The 20,181-nt window shown below is 44.4% G+C and overlaps 1 long non-coding RNA gene across 1 annotated transcript in view; it reads left to right on the top strand.

Moving 5' to 3' along the window:
* Positions 1-4,619: 4,619 nt before the first annotated feature.
* The window catches only part of LOC126528423 (uncharacterized), a 72,783-nt gene continuing 57,221 nt past the window's right edge, over positions 4,620-20,181 (top strand). The window contains exons 1-2 of the long non-coding RNA XR_007599018.3: positions 4,620-4,654; positions 16,788-16,875. This is a non-coding gene — a long non-coding RNA (uncharacterized lncRNA). The remainder of the gene's footprint in view (positions 4,655-16,787; positions 16,876-20,181) is intronic.

Genomic DNA, 20,181 nt, shown 5'->3' with positions numbered 1-20,181 from the left:
CAGGTAAGAGCATTTACTCATAAAAAACTAATTGTTTGAATTTTATTCTGTTGCGGTGAATGCGCTGCTAATATTTTCTGAGGAGGCGCACTTTTTTTGAATTCGGGTCAGTCAGATGGCTTTCTTGGTTTAAAGCTTGAGAGGTTTTGTTTGGACTAATGTCTGTAAATTCTAATTCGCGCTTATATAATTATTCATCTGGGCTGGGTATATTTCAATAATTTTGAATATAATTGTAACGCCCTCTTTGTGCCGGCTCAAAAAATTTCACCGTTGTGTACTATAACTTAAGAGCATGTTAACCTTTTTAAGTATTCTCGTTTTTGGCGCATTCTTGCTTCACATTGTTGGAAAACAGACAAATGTCAATATTAGTCTGGCTGTCTAAACTTGTCTTTATTTACTTACTTGCTCAACAGTAATCGTCTGACAAATATCCTCAGTCTGCGCCAGCACGGGTTTTCATCACATAACATGCAGGCTTCATCATTTGCTTCTTACCGCACGTGGTAACCACTTCTCGCCACTTCGAAATTTTTATTGTTGTTGTTTCTTCCAATGTTCCTTTTTGTATGCTTAAATGTGCATGTCAAGAAACCACATTCACCTTGTTAAAGTGTTTATGCTCTGATATATCTTATAGGCTGTGAAGAAGACACTCAAGAAAGTTGTTCAGCTGCCAGCTAAGGGTTGAGGAACTAGGTCGTGCAGTAAACAAGCGGTACATCCTTCCGTGTCTTTATGAATTCCGGGCACCACTGTTCCTTGAATATTGCATTTACATCAAATGGAGAATGTCAACTGCAAGTTTTACATCACGTGTTTTGTTCAGATTAAGATATTGCTGGTGACCATAGACCATATGCTCCACGCGGCACCTCGCAATGGATTTCTTTCGCGCTGCTCCTTGGCTCGAACTACGATCGCGTAGTGAACGTTGGATCGTAACATTGGGAAAGGTAGTTCCACTGGACTCATAGTAGCAAAGTTGTTGGGGAATAGGGTGGCTCTCGGACAGACAAGTTGACGAAGGATGCGTATGACATGGACTGGGGGGACTGGTAGGGCTACACTGGTGTAGGGGGGGGGGGCACCGACCGCCATTGTCAGAGCCCTCCCCCCCTGAATCCCCCACTCAATGTGATAGGCACCAAGTTATTGCTGTGACTTCGTAAGTCGTCCAAATAAGGACATGTGACATCGTATCTGACACTTACGAAGTGTTTATTACTAGATGCTAACTAAAGATGGCCTGTAAATCCGCAGGTAATAATTTACCTGCAATGTTTTGCAAATGTCTCTGAGTGTTTTTGGTACGCTATTCGTGGCAGAGAACTCGTGTACCGTTGCAGTCCACTTCATCTTTGTCTGAGCCACAAGTGTTGAAATAGGCTTATGCCAATAAAAAACTACTTCCCTAAACTGCCTCGTGTTCCTTTTTCAGAATCTCGAGGAACCCGCCCGTAAGAAGCTGGTTGCATAATTTGGGGTCTTCTTTTTGCAATAAATGTTTTGATTTGGTGTATCGTTATTTGTTTCGGGCTCCGCATATTAACCATTTTCGTTTAATAATTAAACACTGGAACAAATCAGTTCACTGCACTCGTCGGATTAGCCAACATTCGGTTTTGTAACAAATGACAACATATAGCGCCTGAATCTTGCTCTCCAATTAATTTTTACATGTTGCAAATTTTTCGACATTGAATTGCAGTGGAGCCCAAATTTCGCTTTGCAGTCCCTTATTTCAGGCCAATTCAGGGGAGATGTGTGTGTACTCTCTGTGTGATGGCCAAATCCGCTTGTTCGCCTTTGTAAAACTGGGCCCTACACCGGCAACTTCTTGACGGTGAATAAAATTGAAAATATTTTGTAGGTAAAAGTAGTGGCAGATCAGTCAATGTCGTTGTAGCGAACGTTTTAAAAAAGTTGTTCCGCTTTTCAAACCGTTGACAGCAGGGACATCTTTTATTCGATTACTCATCACAAGAAAGACCCATGTTTCTCTGGACTTCGGTGTAGATATGCTGCAGTAGGTACAAACCATAAGAAATGATTCCTTTATATTCGGCAGCGTCAGCTTGCTCTGCCAGAAAGTAGAGCCCCTTCAAGACAGATGACTTCAACTGTGTGGTCTCCACATCTTTGAAACTACGATTTGACTACGATTTAGACATTTAGCGACGATTTAAGCGTTTTACGGTAATGACAAAATTGTATACGCACGAGGAAAGTGACTATAATTTGCTGCACCATGACGTTTGTTTCGTGTCTTCTTCCTTCTTGTCCGTGCAGCTCAACCACCAACCCGAGAAGCCCAGCCTCAGGTAAGAGCATTTACTCATAAAAAACTAATTGTTTGAATTTTATTCTGTTGCGGTGAATGCGCTGCTAATATTTTCTGAGGAGGCGCACTTTTTTTGAATTCGGGTCAGTCAGATGGCTTTCTTGGTTTAAAGCTTGAGAGGTTTTGTTTGGACTAATGTCTGTAAATTCTAATTCGCGCTTATATAATTATTCATCTGGGCTGGGTATATTTCAATAATTTTGAATATAATTGTAACGCCCTCTTTGTGCCGGCTCAAAAAATTTCACCGTTGTGTACTATAACTTAAGAGCATGTTAACCTTTTTAAGTATTCTCGTTTTTGGCGCATTCTTGCTTCACATTGTTGGAAAACAGACAAATGTCAATATTAGTCTGGCTGTCTAAACTTGTCTTTATTTACTTACTTGCTCAACAGTAATCGTCTGACAAATATCCTCAGTCTGCGCCAGCACGGGTTTTCATCACATAACATGCAGGCTTCATCATTTGCTTCTTACCGCACGTGGTAACCACTTCTCGCCACTTCGAAATTTTTATTGTTGTTGTTTCTTCCAATGTTCCTTTTTGTATGCTTAAATGTGCATGTCAAGAAACCACATTCACCTTGTTAAAGTGTTTATGCTCTGATATATCTTATAGGCTGTGAAGAAGACACTCAAGAAAGTTGTTCAGCTGCCAGCTAAGGGTTGAGGAACTAGGTCGTGCAGTAAACAAGCGGTACATCCTTCCGTGTCTTTATGAATTCCGGGCACCACTGTTCCTTGAATATTGCATTTACATCAAATGGAGAATGTCAACTGCAAGTTTTACATCACGTGTTTTGTTCAGATTAAGATATTGCTGGTGACCATAGACCATATGCTCCACGCGGCACCTCGCAATGGATTTCTTTCGCGCTGCTCCTTGGCTCGAACTACGATCGCGTAGTGAACGTTGGATCGTAACATTGGGAAAGGTAGTTCCACTGGACTCATAGTAGCAAAGTTGTTGGGGAATAGGGTGGCTCTCGGACAGACAAGTTGACGAAGGATGCGTATGACATGGACTGGGGGGACTGGTAGGGCTACACTGGTGTAGGGGGGGGGGGGGCACCGACCGCCATTGTCAGAGCCCTCCCCCCCCTGAATCCCCCACTCAATGTGATAGGCACCAAGTTATTGCTGTGACTTCGTAAGTCGTCCAAATAAGGACATGTGACATCGTATCTGACACTTACGAAGTGTTTATTACTAGATGCTAACTAAAGATGGCCTGTAAATCCGCAGGTAATAATTTACCTGCAATGTTTTGCAAATGTCTCTGAGTGTTTTTGGTACGCTATTCGTGGCAGAGAACTCGTGTACCGTTGCAGTCCACTTCATCTTTGTCTGAGCCACAAGTGTTGAAATAGGCTTATGCCAATAAAAAACTACTTCCCTAAACTGCCTCGTGTTCCTTTTTCAGAATCTCGAGGAACCCGCCCGTAAGAAGCTGGTTGCATAATTTGGGGTCTTCTTTTTGCAATAAATGTTTTGATTTGGTGTATCGTTATTTGTTTCGGGCTCCGCATATTAACCATTTTCGTTTAATAATTAAACACTGGAACAAATCAGTTCACTGCACTCGTCGGATTAGCCAACATTCGGTTTTGTAACAAATGACAACATATAGCGCCTGAATCTTGCTCTCCAATTAATTTTTACATGTTGCAAATTTTTCGACATTGAATTGCAGTGGAGCCCAAATTTCGCTTTGCAGTCCCTTATTTCAGGCCAATTCAGGGGAGATGTGTGTGTACTCTCTGTGTGATGGCCAAATCCGCTTGTTCGCCTTTGTAAAACTGGGCCCTACACCGGCAACTTCTTGACGGTGAATAAAATTGAAAATATTTTGTAGGTAAAAGTAGTGGCAGATCAGTCAATGTCGTTGTAGCGAACGTTTTAAAAAAGTTGTTCCGCTTTTCAAACCGTTGACAGCAGGGACATCTTTTATTCGATTACTCATCACAAGAAAGACCCATGTTTCTCTGGACTTCGGTGTAGATATGCTGCAGTAGGTACAAACCATAAGAAATGATTCCTTTATATTCGGCAGCGTCAGCTTGCTCTGCCAGAAAGTAGAGCCCCTTCAAGACAGATGACTTCAACTGTGTGGTCTCCACATCTTTGAAACTACGATTTGACTACGATTTAGACATTTAGCGACGATTTAAGCGTTTTACGGTAATGACAAAATTGTATACGCACGAGGAAAGTGACTATAATTTGCTGCACCATGACGTTTGTTTCGTGTCTTCTTCCTTCTTGTCCGTGCAGCTCAACCACCAACCCGAGAAGCCCAGCCTCAGGTAAGAGCATTTACTCATAAAAAACTAATTGTTTGAATTTTATTCTGTTGCGGTGAATGCGCTGCTAATATTTTCTGAGGAGGCGCACTTTTTTTGAATTCGGGTCAGTCAGATGGCTTTCTTGGTTTAAAGCTTGAGAGGTTTTGTTTGGACTAATGTCTGTAAATTCTAATTCGCGCTTATATAATTATTCATCTGGGCTGGGTATATTTCAATAATTTTGAATATAATTGTAACGCCCTCTTTGTGCCGGCTCAAAAAATTTCGTCAGAAAATAAACCTGCAATATTTAGGCGATCGCCCATTGAAATATATTTAAAGTTACTTGAAAGGTAACCGAACTATTGTGCGTAATGGGCTTCAGATGTTTTAACTTGCAAAGCGAGGCTATTTATCACAATGCAAGGCGGAGCGAAGTCTGTCAGCCAAGCAGTTCGTTGTTTTCATGCATGTAAAAGTTCAGATTGCTACCTTTTTCCGCGTAATAAGGCGCAACCGTGGTGAATTACGGTGCTTGTCGTTGCGCTGCTGACTTTGAGATTACGAGTTGAATTTCGGCAATGGTGGCCACATATACAAAAGGGGGAGGTACACGACAAGCTTATGTACTCAATACATCGACGTCGATTAACCCCAAAGGATAAAAGTAATCTGGATTCCCTCACTATGGCATGCTTCGGTATCATATCGTGGTTTCGGTATGTAAATAAACTTCATAATTTACATTTCATAGGCTCAGATCAACTACCACGCCGAAAAAGAAAACTGCACTTCCGAATACGGCTGTTCAGCCGACGCCCAAGGTGACTTGTCTAAGCCTCAGCCTAGAGCGAGTGAGATGTAAACGTAATAGCGGCTTGATAAAGACTGGCATCAGGATCACTCGACAATGAGCCATTACCAGCAACGTGTAAAGCATGGACGTCCACTCAGGTAAAAGAAATAGCCCTTCTCAGCCGTTCCTGTTTTCTGGCTCAAATTGGTCAGTTTAATACACTGCAGAAATTTGGAGCATCAACTATTTGCATCCCTGGAAACTGTTACGAAGCCCTCCACTGGTGGGCTTCAATTTTTTTTTTGTGGGTTATAATTTTCTGGTGGTTACTGTTAATGCGCGTTCACAGTGGGAAGTTTTCTGTCGCGTTGGTAGGCGGGATTACATTAGTCGCAAAAGGTGCGCATTCACACAGGAACGCACCAGCAACTCTCCCAAATTTTTTAGAAAGTTCATGAATTTGAATCCGTTCTACAATTTTAGGAATATAAAGCTTACAATAAGGAAAACCAAATATCAAAATCAAAATCAAAGGGGCATGGAAAAAATGTAATGCTATTTTCGCACCCTTCTTGTGGCAGCCCAAAATGCTTCATATATATATACCAAAGCTTATATACCAAGTGGAACATATGCAGTGACCCAAGTTGGTGGTAAAGATGTTCACTGCCGCTCCAAATGTCAGTGTGATTTAAAAAGAGTAAGTTGCTTGTCAGTCTCCGCGGCGCCAGCGTTGCTGCGGTGCGTGTGCAATAGCATGTGTGTGTGCCGCAGAAGGTGCGGGCTTCGGTCAAAGTTCCCAAAAATGTGGACATGCTCAGGCACTCAGGGGCACTTCCATGAAGTCGGCGTGTAGCGCTTGTGTAAACATACGTTCGGAGAACGCGGATTTGATTCCCCCCATCTACCGGAGAGATCTTAATAATTGTCTGTGCCATTGAAGAGCGGCACATGCTCAGTGGTATTTAGTTACCTAACTTGGTATCAAGTAGGTTCATTGAGTAGTGGTACAACTCGGTGACCTTGGGTTGGCACTACATAGGTTCATTAAAAAGGCACCCGTACTGAGTGGAACATAAACAGTGACCCAAATGGGTGTCAGAGAGGTTCATTGAAGAGGGGCACATACCAAGTGGAATATATACAGTGACTTAAGTTGGCGTGCAACTTTCCTTGAAAAGGGCCACATATCAAGTGCAACATGTGCAGTGGCCCGAGTTGGCACACAGAGGCTCATTGAAGAGAGACACATACCAAGCGATACATACGCCGTGACACAAGTTAGCGTCACATACGCAGTGACATAAGTTTGCGTCAAGGAGGTTTATTGAAGAGGGCCACATACCGAGTGGAACATAGGCAGTGACCAAAGTTGACGTAAAAGCGCTTTATTGAGGAGTTGCGCATACGGAGTGCAATGTGCGCATAGAACATATGCAAGGACGCAACACAGTATCGAGGAGGTTCACTTAACAGGTGCACATACCAAGTGCAACATATGGAGTGACCCTAGCTGGCGACTGAGGTTCATTGAAGAGAGGCACATATACCAAGTGGAACATATGCAGTGGCCCAAGTTGCTGGTAAAGATGTTCACTGCAGAGGGATACATGTCAAGTGGAACATGCGCAGTAACTCAAGTTGGTGTCAAAAGGTTCGTTGAAGAGGGGCACATACCAAGTGTAACATACGCAGTTACCCAAGTAGGTGTCAAAGAGGTTCATTGAAGAAGAGCACATATCAATTTGAATATACTCAGTGACCCAAGTTGGCGTTGTCGAAGCTAATGGGAGGAAGACCCAACTCCAGTAGCGTTGGGTATTGAACTGCTTTTATTTATTTTTACATCAGGCAAATTTTTTGTTCGGACTAATGTCTGTAAATTTTAACTCGAGCTTATATTATTTATTCATCGGGGTTGGGTATATTTCAATAATTCTGAATTGTAACGGCCTCTTTGTGTTGCCTCAAAAAAGTTGATACCTGCAATATTTAGGCGATTGCCCATCCAAATATATTTAAATTTACTCGAGATGAAACACAGGCAGGGCGCTGACTTCCTCCTCCTTGACTGGCGCTGCACGTGGAGCGAGTTGAGGCGTAGGCCCGGGCCTGAGGCAAGCGCCTATGAGTCGCCCAGTGAACGTGCTTAGATGTGGCCGCCCGGAGTGGGGAAGCAGTCGAGGCTAGATCGAGAGAAGGGGTTGCGGACGGATGAGCGGCGACATAGGCAGGTTTGAGTCCGTCAGACGCCTTCGCAACCGTTAATGTCCAGTGTGAACGTCTTAGGCCAACGATGCAATACGCGGAATGGTCCATGGAAGTCCGTGGTGAGGGGTGGACGCACGTGGTCACGCCGACCGAAGTCATGGCTGCCAGAATCTATATCCTAGAAGGAATTATAGGAGCAAGGTCATGAAACGTAGTCTGCAACTCCTGGATGTAGGTGGAAGCATCATCAATGCAATGTAGCAACGGCGGCGCGAAGAATTCTCCAGGAAGACGCAGGGGACCGCCGTAGAGGAGTTCAACCGAAGAGCAATCTAGGTCATCCTTTAGTGCTGATCAGATGCCCAGAAGGACGACGTGGAGGAGGACGAGCCAACATTCCCTTCGCTGATAAGTGGTGAGGGAAGCCTTGAGTTATCGATGAGATCGTTCTACCATGCCATTCACGGAAGGATGGTAGGTGGTCGTTTGGATGCATCAAACGCCCAGGATGTTGGCAAGCGCAGTGAATAGAGCCGATTGAAACTCGTGGCCTCGGTTGCTGGTGACGACACAAGGGCATAGGAAACGTGACAGCCAACTGATCAAGAAATCTATAGAAAATGTCAAAACTGACAATAGAAAACTGACAAACAAGACAAACCCTTATGTCAGAAATGTGGAGATGAACTCACTGTAAATCACATTTTACTCTCGTGCACACAACTCGAACGGCTAAGGAAAAAATTTTACTGAATTTTACAATGAACGCATTCCCTTCCATCTTTTAGGAGATAAACCACTTGTTGGAACATCATCTGTTTTTAGTTTTTTGAAAGACGCAGCGATCCTAAACGAAATATAATATATCACTGAACTTCTAATTCTAAAAATTCTTACCCAGGTTTTCCACGCATCTTATGATGCACCTCACCCACTTTCTCAGTCCTGAGAAGAAGGCTGAGGTCTTCATTTGATTTGTTGGGCTCCTCAGAGTCCTTGTCCGGACAAGGACCTTCGCTGAGGAAACCCAATTTTTGAAATATATTATACGATGTGTTTGGCGCATGATAGCCTGAGTTGCTTATGCGCCATAAAGCCCAATACAATACAATATAGAAAATGTCTCTGCTTAGTGTCCGTAATGGGAAACGCCTCTGGCCATTGGGCGAAGCAATCCGCACATGTGAGCAGGTAATAGGCCCCACGTGATGGCTAGATGGGGCCGACGATGCCGAAGTGGTCGTTCGAGAACCTCGCATCTGGAGGCTTAAACAACGAATCAGACTTCACGGAATGGCGGTGAACTTTAAACGCTGTCATTTAAGGCAGGTTCGCGCCCAGTTAAGGACGTCTGCATTGATGTTAGGCCAAAGGAAGCGAGATGTGACCAGCTTATGGAGCGCACGAATTCCAGGGTGACTCATGTGCAGTTGATCAAAAATTGTGTGGCAGAAAGCCAAAGGCAAGAAGGGTCGTGGAACACCAGTGGATGTTTCACACGTTATCAACCACGAAGATCACGGAAGCGGTCACTCAGTGAAGGAAAGGGACGTGGATGAGGAACGAAGGCGATGCAGCTCAGGCTCGTTACGCTGGGCGGTTGCAAGCTTCTCCATGTCTACTGGTGGTTGGGCTACCAGGGCATCGATGCAGGAGAGTGCATCAGTGGCGGCATTTTCCTGCCCATGAACATGAAGGAGATCCCTTCTGAACTCGAGATAAAACGCAGTTGGCGGATCTCCCGTGCAGTTTGTTGTGATTCCGATGGGAGGCAAACGTCAGGGGCTTATGGTCTGTAACGACGGGAAAGTCCCGGCCCTCCAGAATGTGGTGAAAATATTTAATGGCGACATACACCGGCAGGAGATCTCGATTGAATATGCTGTATTTAGCTTCACGTGGCTTAAGTTTTTCCGAGAAAAAGCCAAGAGGCTGCCAACCAGATACGTGTTGCTCGAGAACTGCGCCGACTGCCATGATCGATGCACCAGTGAGGAGACGAATTGGGTCATGAGGAACGGTATGTTTGAGCATGGTGGCGTCTGCCAGCGCCTTCTTGCAGTGGCGAAGGCAGATGCAGCTTCTTCAGTGCTTTTAAATGGCGCAGCCGGATCTTTTGTGATAGCCGGTAAGTCAGTCAAAAGCTTTAGGAAATTCGCACACTTCGGAAGAAGGCGGCGATGAAAGCTCAGTAGGCCCAGTAATTCTTTCTTTTAGTGATGTCAGGGATGAAAAGTCTTGAATTGCCTTCAGTTTGCTGGCGAGAGGATGGACACCTTGTGGGGTGACAAGGTTGCCTAAGAACTACATGATATCGACGCCGAGGAGGCACTTGTTCGGAATAATTACGAGACTGTAATAATCAAGTCGTTGTAAAAGGGCGTGCAGGTAAGCTTCATGATCAGGGCCGGATGAAATTGGGACAAAATATCCTCAACGTAGGCAAAAACTAAGTCGAGATCTCGCGTGATCTCATTGATAGTGCGCTGTGCAGCGTTGTGAAGTCCAAAAGGCATCTTCGCATACTCGAAGAGGCCGAAATGGGTGGTAATGGCCATCCTCGGAACGTCAGCGAGTTCCACAGGAATTTGATGATAAACTTTCACTAAGTCAAATTTAGAGAAGACCATGCTGCCAGCCAAATTTCACGTGGTCTTGTATGTAAGGAAGGGGATTGCAGTTTGGTAAGGTGTGGGCGTTAAGAGCGCGGGTCGTGGAACACCAGTGGATGTTTCACACGTTATCAACCACGAAGATCACGGAAGCGGTCACTCAGTGAAGGAAAGGGACGTGGATGAGGAACGAAGGCGATGCAGCTCAGGCTCGTTACGCTGGGCGGTTGCAAGCTTCTCCATGTCTACTGGTGGTTGGGCTACCAGGGCATCGATGCAGGAGAGTGCATCAGTGGCGGCATTTTCCTGCCCATGAACATGAAGGAGATCCCTTCTGAACTCGAGATAAAACGCAGTTGGCGGTCACTGGTCACTGGCCACTGGTCTCCAGTCGCCAGGATCTTTTCTTTGGCACCATGTGGAGTGGTGATGCCCAGTTGCTTGAGAAAGGTCGCACAATTCCGATCTCCAACGTGTGTTCAAACTCGCAGCGAGCGATGGCGAGGCGGTCTCCAGACAGTATGCGGGACCGAGTAAAAATCAGTGCTGTCGACGGGGTGAGTGATCGAGTGCTTCACCAGTGGCTCTTTGGTATGCGGCTTTGTAAGAATGGGGAAATCAGCGAGGGGTTTTGCGTACGGAGAAGCGGGTGCGAGAGCTCGAAGCCTTGTCGGCGTGGTGGTGCAGAGTACATCGCTGAAGAGGCGTGTGCTAAGATCGAGGACGCGATGAGCATGTCTACCACAGGGTTGAAGAGACTGAGGAAGTCAGCGCCGAGAACAGCTTGCGAGACATCATCAAGAATGAAAATACAGCGAAACGTGCGGCGCAGTCCAAGATTAAGTGTAAGAGACCGTTGGCCGTACGTGTGGATGGCGGAGTTGTTTATCGCGCCGAGAGGGCAGGTCTGTTCGTTGCGACAGCGATTTGCACAAGAGGCCGGTAAAACGCCAACCTGGGCTGCTGTGTCGCCAACCAAATGAGTGGCACTGGTCTTTTCAGCAACGTAGAATGTCCTTTGACCTCTATCACTTGCCGCCATCAGTGGCCGGTTGCAGCATTTCCCGACCAGGAACACGGACAGGTGCAGAGGTACCGAATACGCGGTGGTACCAGCACCGGAGCATCATCATCATCCGGAGCATCATCGGATGTTTGAATCTCTGGAGAGCACGGGGGTGCCGGAGAGCGACTGCGGGACCGGAGCCTCGACGAAGATCTGAGTCAGAAGGGCGCGAGTTTATCGACGCAAGGGCGTCCAGTGGAATATATCAAGTGCAACATACGCACTGACCCAAGTTGGCGCCAAAGAAGTTATTGGTGAGGGGCGAATACCCAGTGACACATGTGCAGTAGCCAAAGTTGACGCCGAGGCCCATTGGATGGCGGCGCATCCCCCGGGGCACATGGACAATGACAATCATCAATGAGGCTCTTTGAAGAGGAACGCATGAGAAGGCGAAAATGCACTGTAAGGAAAGTTGGCCTGAAGCGAGCTAGCTGATGAGTTGCGCATGCGCAGTGTCACATTCCCAGTCTTTGAAGATAAATTTACAAATTAATACCTTTTTACCAAGATTAGACATCGCATTTCTGTAAACTCCAACCATTAGACCATCAAAAGCGGACAAATTTGATATTTGAATTTATATTTTACATGAATTTTTTCACATGTTTTGCAAAAATTCTACTCAAATAATAGTGATTCATTCAGGAACTATGCGTGAAGTCTCAATATTGTTCGCTTCAGATATATCATTAGGTGACCCGCCGTGGTTGCTCAGTGGCTATGGTGTTGGGCTGCTGAGCACGAGGTCGCGGGATCAAATCCAGGCCACGGCGGCCGCATTTCGATGGGGGCGAAATGCGAAAACACCCGTGTACTTAGATTTAGGTGCACCTTAAAGAACCCCAGGTGGTCGAAATTTCCGGAGTCCTCCACTACGGCGTGCCTCATAATCAGAAAGTGGTTTTGGCACGTAAAACCCCCTAATTTAATTTTTTTATATCATTAGGTGCAATTTAAAGAACTGTGCTATCGGTTTTCACTGCCGAGTTAAGTCATAGTTCTGTTTATTGAAAATTTGAAATTTTCGTCAATCTAAATAAAAAATTCGGAAGCATTACTAGGTTTCCAAATCGTTCTTTTAAATTCAATAAAACCTGAACAAATTTCATGCTTCCTCTAAAGCTTCCTCTTATAATCTAAAGGGTGTATCAGGGCTCACACAGACACAGACACAGACAGACAGACAGACAGACACAGACAGACAGATAGACAGACAGACAGACTGACGGACAGACACAGACGGACAGACTGACGGACAGGCACAGACGGACCGACACAGACAGACAGACACAGACAGACAGACACAGACACAGACAGACAGACACAGACAGATAGACAGAATTTTGCTCCACAACTGAAATTTTGCGCTTTGTTACTAATATTATACGGTACATAAGGGAAGTAGATTCACAAGGTAATGTGTAACATCGTAGCAACTAGACGCATGGCTGTGTTGCTAGCTTGCGAAACTAGCGGCCATTATATGCGGAAGTAATAAAAAACGCAGTATTCGCACAATTATCATGCGTGTAATCGTGCCACGACAACCTTGTGGCGAACCCCTAAGTTTTTTACTGTTTTCGCGAAAAAGAAAAAAAAATACTCGTGTGAAGCCACGCACGACCCTGTCACTGCACTGTAACTCGTGGTGCAATACATTAACCAATCACACATGATGCATTTTACAGGATAATATAGTTGTATTGCGCACAAGCAGTGAAGCAGTTACAATAACTGCGATACGTTAACTTCACTTGACAGGAATGCTGGCATTTTTATAAACAGTGCAAGAATAGCACGAAGGTCGGTTGCAAAGCAGAAGCAACAGCAAAATAAGAAGCACCATGGATGTACCGGAGCAGGAACTGCATCTTTCGCTCGGTGCTGGTGTAGTAGAAATGTTCCGTCCGTTTCACCTGAAATTGTGGCATTGGAAGGCGATATATAAGAAATTGACTGCAGTCAACGCGTTTCATTACCTAACTATCGGCCCAAATCGTCCTGAGCCAAGCACCGCTGTGTACAATTGAATGCGCGCCGCCGACTGGCCATCCACACTAACGCGCCGATGGTGCTGCCACCTATAGGCCGATCTCGCGTGCAATCAGCTAGCAGTATTCCTTCTTGGTCTACGTATAAAATTGACATCGTATACTGCTTATAGCGGACTTCTTCAGAGCAAGATTAGTACAATAATCAGTTCATAATTTGAAATTGATTTGCAGAACTATGAATGTCAACCTTATGTATACATATCGATGTGTATAGGCTATCAATCACGAGTAATACGTGGAGTCCAACTTAATGTAAAAATTACGAAAACAGCGATAAACGAATGTGAGGAACCGCCTCCAGGCAATGTCGCTTGAGTCAGACGTTTGCTCAAAAAAAAAAAAAAAAAACGATACACTTCATTGCTATTTCTCTCTATCGCTGACAGAAAATGAACTGTGCCGAATTTTTCGACTTGTAGCTGGCAGCACACAGTGTGGTCTAGTAAAAGCTACGCACTTGCTGTGCCGGTAAGTTTGTGCTTCGGGACCAGTGTTTGCCGTACGGCGAGAATATTACAGCCGGTGTCGCTGAGTCCAGTACCTCGGTTCTATCGCTCAAGGAAATGTTGGGTAAAAGGCGCATCTGCTGCTTCAGTTGTCCTTACAGTGGGAGCAGCACCCCAAAAGATGACGCGCAACTCACTTGGCTTCTGCGAAACCATATAGTCAAGCGTGTATTGTTGCCAGAGGACGCTGGTATTCCATGCTGTCCATTTTCTCTAGAGAGTAAATGTGGCTGAAGCGGGCTCATTATACATGGAAGATCTTGACAAATTCAAGAAAGGATAATTGTGGTTTGTTTACTCCTTAAATGACGAAAATCTGTGTAATAAACATGCGAACGTCCACAGGTCTGTAGGAGTAGGAAATATATCGAAGTAGCTCCACGCAACATTGAAAATTAAAAGTTGAGACTCACAAATGCATTGTGTTCGCTTTGCAGGCGCACCGACTCCTGAAAGGGGTTAGTAATCGAATGTATTATGCCTTTTATGATTTGCCTTGCGAAAGTTTTTCCTGCCTTGTACTGCGATGCACGTGTTGTACTGTGTTTGAAATATCTGTAAAAGTCGTGAAACTTTGTTTAGCGTCCTCGCAGGCAGCGGAGATTCACACACAAAAAAAAAACATAATGGAGCTGTGGTGTGTGTAGCAGTGTACAAAAAAGTCGCATAGCGAAACAAAATAACACACATGTTCGGCATATTGTTAGGTGAAAGGCATCGACCTCTTTTTTCAGGCTTTTATGTATTTTTCAGGCTCGTCTACTCCGCACCGTTTGACATTTCCTTCCACGTTGAACCATGCGCTTCGGGAAGGTGCACGTTACCAATGGTTCTCACTGGGTGAATCCCTTCGCCTTCTTTTAGGTTGTGCTTACTTGTCCGCCGATTTTCGCTGCGGCATACACGTGCCTCATATTCATCCCATTATTTGTTCAAGTATGTTTTCGTCAGATACCAAGGCTCTCGACTACTTAGAATTATGGCACAGACTTTTCCTTCTTATTTTTCTTCTCATTGTTCTAAATCTCCAAGGTCAATTTTGGCTCCATTCTTTGCATCGAATTCACTCTCTCTCTTTCTCACACTTTACTCATGATGGCTCCTAGTTCTCTATCTACAGTTTCAATTAACCTGTACCTGCTTGCCAACAACCTTCTTCGCCCATTCTGCGTCATCCCTTCTCAGGTATTGATATTGCGCACTTTATCCGCCCATTTTTTTTCATCCGTGCTCCTCGGTCTCTCTTCAAAACTAATTTTCCTCTGTGCTTCCCTGACTTCAAAAGAGGCCCAACCCATGTCACCCTGCACTGCCTCATTCGTGCTTTCACCGTGGGCTAGCAAAGCCAGCCGGCCTAGCCATCTTTGGTTAGCTTCGAATTCCGACAAGATATCCGATTTCAAACATAGAATTGCATTTGCGACCGTTAGCGTTTGCACCATTACTCATTTCCAGATTCCACGCACCACCTCGCACTTACCGCTACTTCTATGTGCTCTGTGTTTCATTAGTGCTGTATTCCGCTTCCATTTTCATTTTCGCATTATATTGGTGGTTGCTTGAGTCAGTCTTTAATTCGTTCATGCATACGCCGAAGTGCATATATTGGTTGACTATGGCTATCACTTTCTGCTGAATCGCCACTGCGTAATTACTCCTCCCCTAATTAAAGCTCGTAAATCCCGATTCTTCTGTGCTAAACTCGAGGCCTAGATTTGTCGCTGTGTTACCACCGATATGCCCAAGTTTCTGTAAATCTCTTGTAAATTCAGTCCAGAGAGCTTCTGTTGCACTACTTGTGCAATTTGCATGAAGAATAAATTAAACCCTAATTCGCTGTTTTCCCGTCGTGTTTTCTACGCCCTTGACACAATGCGTTAACAACTAGGGTGACAAGGCATCCTTGCTGTACTGCAGTACCATAGCAGAACCTAGTTGCTCTTGTCGAAGTCAAAGCTCTCGCACACCGCAATTTATGCCATGAAATTTTCGAGTTGGTGTAACTTAGTTTGTTTAAAACTTTGTTCCTTTATTCGAGCCCTATAACAATACATTCATTCAATGATCGCTTTGGGTTATGTAAGAAGTTTTTGAAACCACTATCACACAATATATAGCGTCTGCTTCTTGTTGTTTAGTTTATTAGCATACGTACCATTTTTTACTGAATACCATTGTGGTGGAGGGCCAATGGCCTGCTGGGCCAACACTTTATTGCAGCCAAGTTCAAATTATTGCACAATCTTTGTCAAACGTGCATTTTTTATCGCGTTGCTATTAGTTGCGTCAATTTTGGAAAAAAAGGAGTTTCTGTAAAGTGTGGAAGGATGGTCACGTGGAAAAGATATGCGTATGCATGCAGTACAAGTGACGGTTGTTCTCCGCACCACCGTCAGTTGCACTCCGCCCCTGGAACAGGCATTAAATGCGTCGAGTCAGCTCCCGAACAAAACCGTGCAATGCTGATAGTACGCTTTTAAACAATACCGGACCTCAAAGAGGTACGACGTTGCGTTAAAGCATTCTCTATCGCAATTACGTCTAAACACTCCCCTGGCTTCTTTTAGAACATCAATTTTTAGAACGACGGTGCCATTACACACGATTTCAATGCAACGAAATTTAACTGCCGAATGTACCTTCCAAATTAACGCGTGTGATTTGAGCTTACTGGAAAAGCTTCTGGAAGAACGATACGGTTCTTAAACTATGACCTTTATTACGCGCTTGGAACACACATCAGGCTATTTATGGATTCGTTTGTTTGAAATCCTGTGCTCCCAGAACTAACATGCAGCCGCTGGATGTGGGATTGACGGGCGTGCAAATAAGGCATTTTCTAGCATAATTTTCAAGGCCTTGTGTTATCGCATTTGCTTACTTTAGTTGTATAAATGCTTATGCAGGAAGATTTGGGCTGGCCCGCATTATCGACGTGCATCTTCTGAGGACTTTCCTTTTTGGTCCGGGAATTGGTTATCTACGTCAAAGGTGGTAAGTATGTGAGCCGTAGCTCTCAATATCTCAACAAGTAACCTAACAGGCTTTTCGTGGCTACTAAATTGTGCAAACGTGTTTGTTCTTTCAAGACGCTGCTTCGATTAACAATATAACTGCGGGAAACTCGCAAACGTTTCCAAGACCACGAAATAAGTGAGTGCCTGAGAGGAGGGGAAAAGGTAGTACAGAAGGAAGAGGGGTGCGTAGCTCGTGCACGCGCATATAGCTCCTTGCGGCATGCTATAACCCTGAACATAGAAATTATTCGTGGGGATGAGGGTGTAGCCTCGATCTCGATGAAATGTCGCTGTTTTCTTGAGTTAACTCATGCAAGAATGTGTGAAGCGAACCAGGCACACAAGGAAAACGAAACCCGTAGGAAAACAAGCGAGAAACGGCGGCGAGGGGGGGGGGGGTGCTACCCTTCGACTGATTGTTCTTGGACACCTGGGAACCCTTCTATAAAATGTAAAGAAAGTAGGAAACAAATAGATACAGCTGCACATGAGCCAGCCTGCGTGGTGGCCTAGTGTGCAGGAGGACGCGAAACTGGGCGCGCCGAAAGGGGAGGCAGAGGCGACTTCTTCCCGGGAAAGCGTCTCATCTTCAGCTGTAGCTGTATGTACCGTCTGTCTATCAACGACTGGCGTGAGAAAAAAGGACTATAGTAGGCATATCATGGTTATCTTTTGCAATCTAGGAAGGGCCTCATGAGTGTGACTTCGAATTAAAGGAAATAGTACTGAAAACCTACAGCTCTCATGCGTCTCTATCCGTAGATTGCACCACATAGGCAGCCCACGCAAACCTAGGCCAAGCATTGCTCTTTTTCAGAAATACAATGATAAACAAGTAGTGCTTAAGAAAGTGCGTAAACCAAAACGGGAAAAAATATCTATTCAGCACAATTACTCTGGATATGCTGCAGAAAAGCAAACTGCTATGAGTAAGCGATGTAAGTGAGAAGCAACATAAAAGGAATGTTTCACTTTGATAAACGACACTGCGAGTAAATGGTCGAATCTTCTTGGTAGTTCCAGCAGTGTCTGTCCTATACTTTGCTTTGGTAATCAATTTCAACTGCTTCACATAAATGCGTGTAGCATTGTCAGCAAATCTATCTAACTTGAAGCTGATCTTCTAGATTGTGAACGTCATGCTGTAACAGAGACCTGGCTACATGCGACATTGATGACGCTGTTGTGTTTCAGTCCTCATACCAGGTTTTTCGTCGTGACATACATAAGGACTGCGGCGTTGCTGTTGTTACAAAACATCGCATCCGGGCGCCTCTGTTAAATCAGATGGATAACCATAAAAGCGTTACATCGAAATTGTTCTTTCTAGGACGCGCGTTCTTTTCGACGCTTTGCTCTTGTGACCCCTAGATATCTCCCGCATCTATGCGATCACTTGGCAGCATTTTCATCTAAAAAACCTTTCATTTTTCTTCACCTTGATTTGCCTGTCGATTAGTGAAATCTCCCATTCTCAAATACAGATAAAAGTGCAGATGTAGATTTTCTACGGGATATAAGGTGGTCTTCTAACTCAGACCTGGCTTCAGGACGACATTGATGAGTGTTTTGCAGCTAAGCTGTTAGCCTCTCGGTAGTCCGCAGTTTTCTTGTCCGTCCGTGATCTAGAACTATCATCAGCAACGGCTCACACCCACACCGACGTAAGCAAGCAAAAATGCAATGGCTGTTACTCTTCGTAATGCAGACGTAACAAGCACTTAGCAAATTTCAGCGAACAGTGCATACATCCATTGGAATTACGCCTACAACGTGCATACATCCAATGAAATAACGCATACAACGTACAGAAGAGCATACGTTTCAATAAAAAAAAAAACTCGAAACAAGCATCCAAACCACCAATAAAGCATAGCATACGCTCATCAGCAGTTGTAGGGGCGGTTTTCCAACAGCTTCGCTTGACGTCCATTTTCGCAGGGTCTATATGGCGAGTCAGTTTTTGTCTCTTGTGCCAATGATTAGAGTGTTAAACACTACATTGACGTCATTGTTTGTTTCTCATTATAGTCCTGAAAATGAGAAATGTTTGGCCCAGGTTTGCGTGGGCTGCCCAAGTGGTGCAATCAACCGACAGAGAGGCATGACAGCTGTAGGTTTGGCTAACCAGACATGGCTAAGCAGCAGCATTCATGATTCAACTGTAAAGAATCTTCAGATCAAAGTAAAGAAATGTATTTACTGTCTTGATAATTTTGTACTGAATAAATTCAAGAAAACATGCCATTTTCCTTGGCCTTTCACAAAGATTTTTGTCGTGTCCCACAAAAAAATGTATTTTTCAAATCAATGTACTTAGTAATCCCCTGTTTCATACTAATCTGGATTTCCGCCTATTTAGAAAACAGGACCCAATCTGTTTCCACCACTTTTCCTGCTCGCGACATTTACCGGTTACTATTGGGGCACCCTAAGGTGGTGTGCAGGAACCACTCCTGTTCCTTCTTTGCAATTAAAATACCGGGATTCTGAACAAAGGGTGAATACAGATTCGTTTATTTGCAAGCGAATAGACTTTCTATAACGACGTTGCTTGGTTAGTGGATCAGGAACTTTTGAACGTTATCCTTAGCAACATACGGCCACGATGTGAAAAATGGGACGCAAGACCTGTTTAAATGCAGTTTGCCAGGAAGAGTAATAAGCGCATGTTTCCTTGCCATCCTCCTACTGATTCCCTTGTTGAAATTAGGTTAGGTTAGGTCCTTATTCTGCTGCCTTATTCCGAAAGCTTTGTATTCTTCGACATAAAGTGCCTCCCAAACTCAACATCATGCATACTCATCACTTTTTAGGGGTACAATGGAATATATTTGTACCATCTGGTGGTCTCACAGTCAACACGATGTTATTGCACTTGAAAAAGTTCAACGGAAAGCAATTGGGCGTATCTTTTATAAGTACCGTAAAACCGACTTACTGAAAAGAGCCATGTAAAGGCTTGGCGTCTAGGTATAGCCTTATTTTTCTCTTTAAATATAACAAATTCGCCTACCGCCCTGACTCGTCTTTCCGTCCATTATCATCATGGCTAACCAGACATCGTAACTGAGAGTCCTTAACTCCATATCAGGCAAGCTTATTTAACTTTCTCAAATTTTCATTTTCCCCCCGCACCTTTGGTGAATGTAACACTCAGCCATTGTTTTTGCTAAGCAGTAGTGATTGTTTAGAATATATTTTTGCCACATGTTTAGAGTTTGAATGTCACTTTTATTTGTTTTGAATGTCTAGTTTGTTTTGTTCGGCAACTGTATCGCTC

This window comes from Dermacentor andersoni, chromosome 9 (genome assembly GCF_023375885.2).
Source record: "Dermacentor andersoni chromosome 9, qqDerAnde1_hic_scaffold, whole genome shotgun sequence".
Lineage (NCBI taxonomy): Eukaryota > Metazoa > Arthropoda > Arachnida > Ixodida > Ixodidae > Dermacentor > Dermacentor andersoni.
This window is presented reverse-complemented; position numbering and strand designations above follow the sequence as displayed.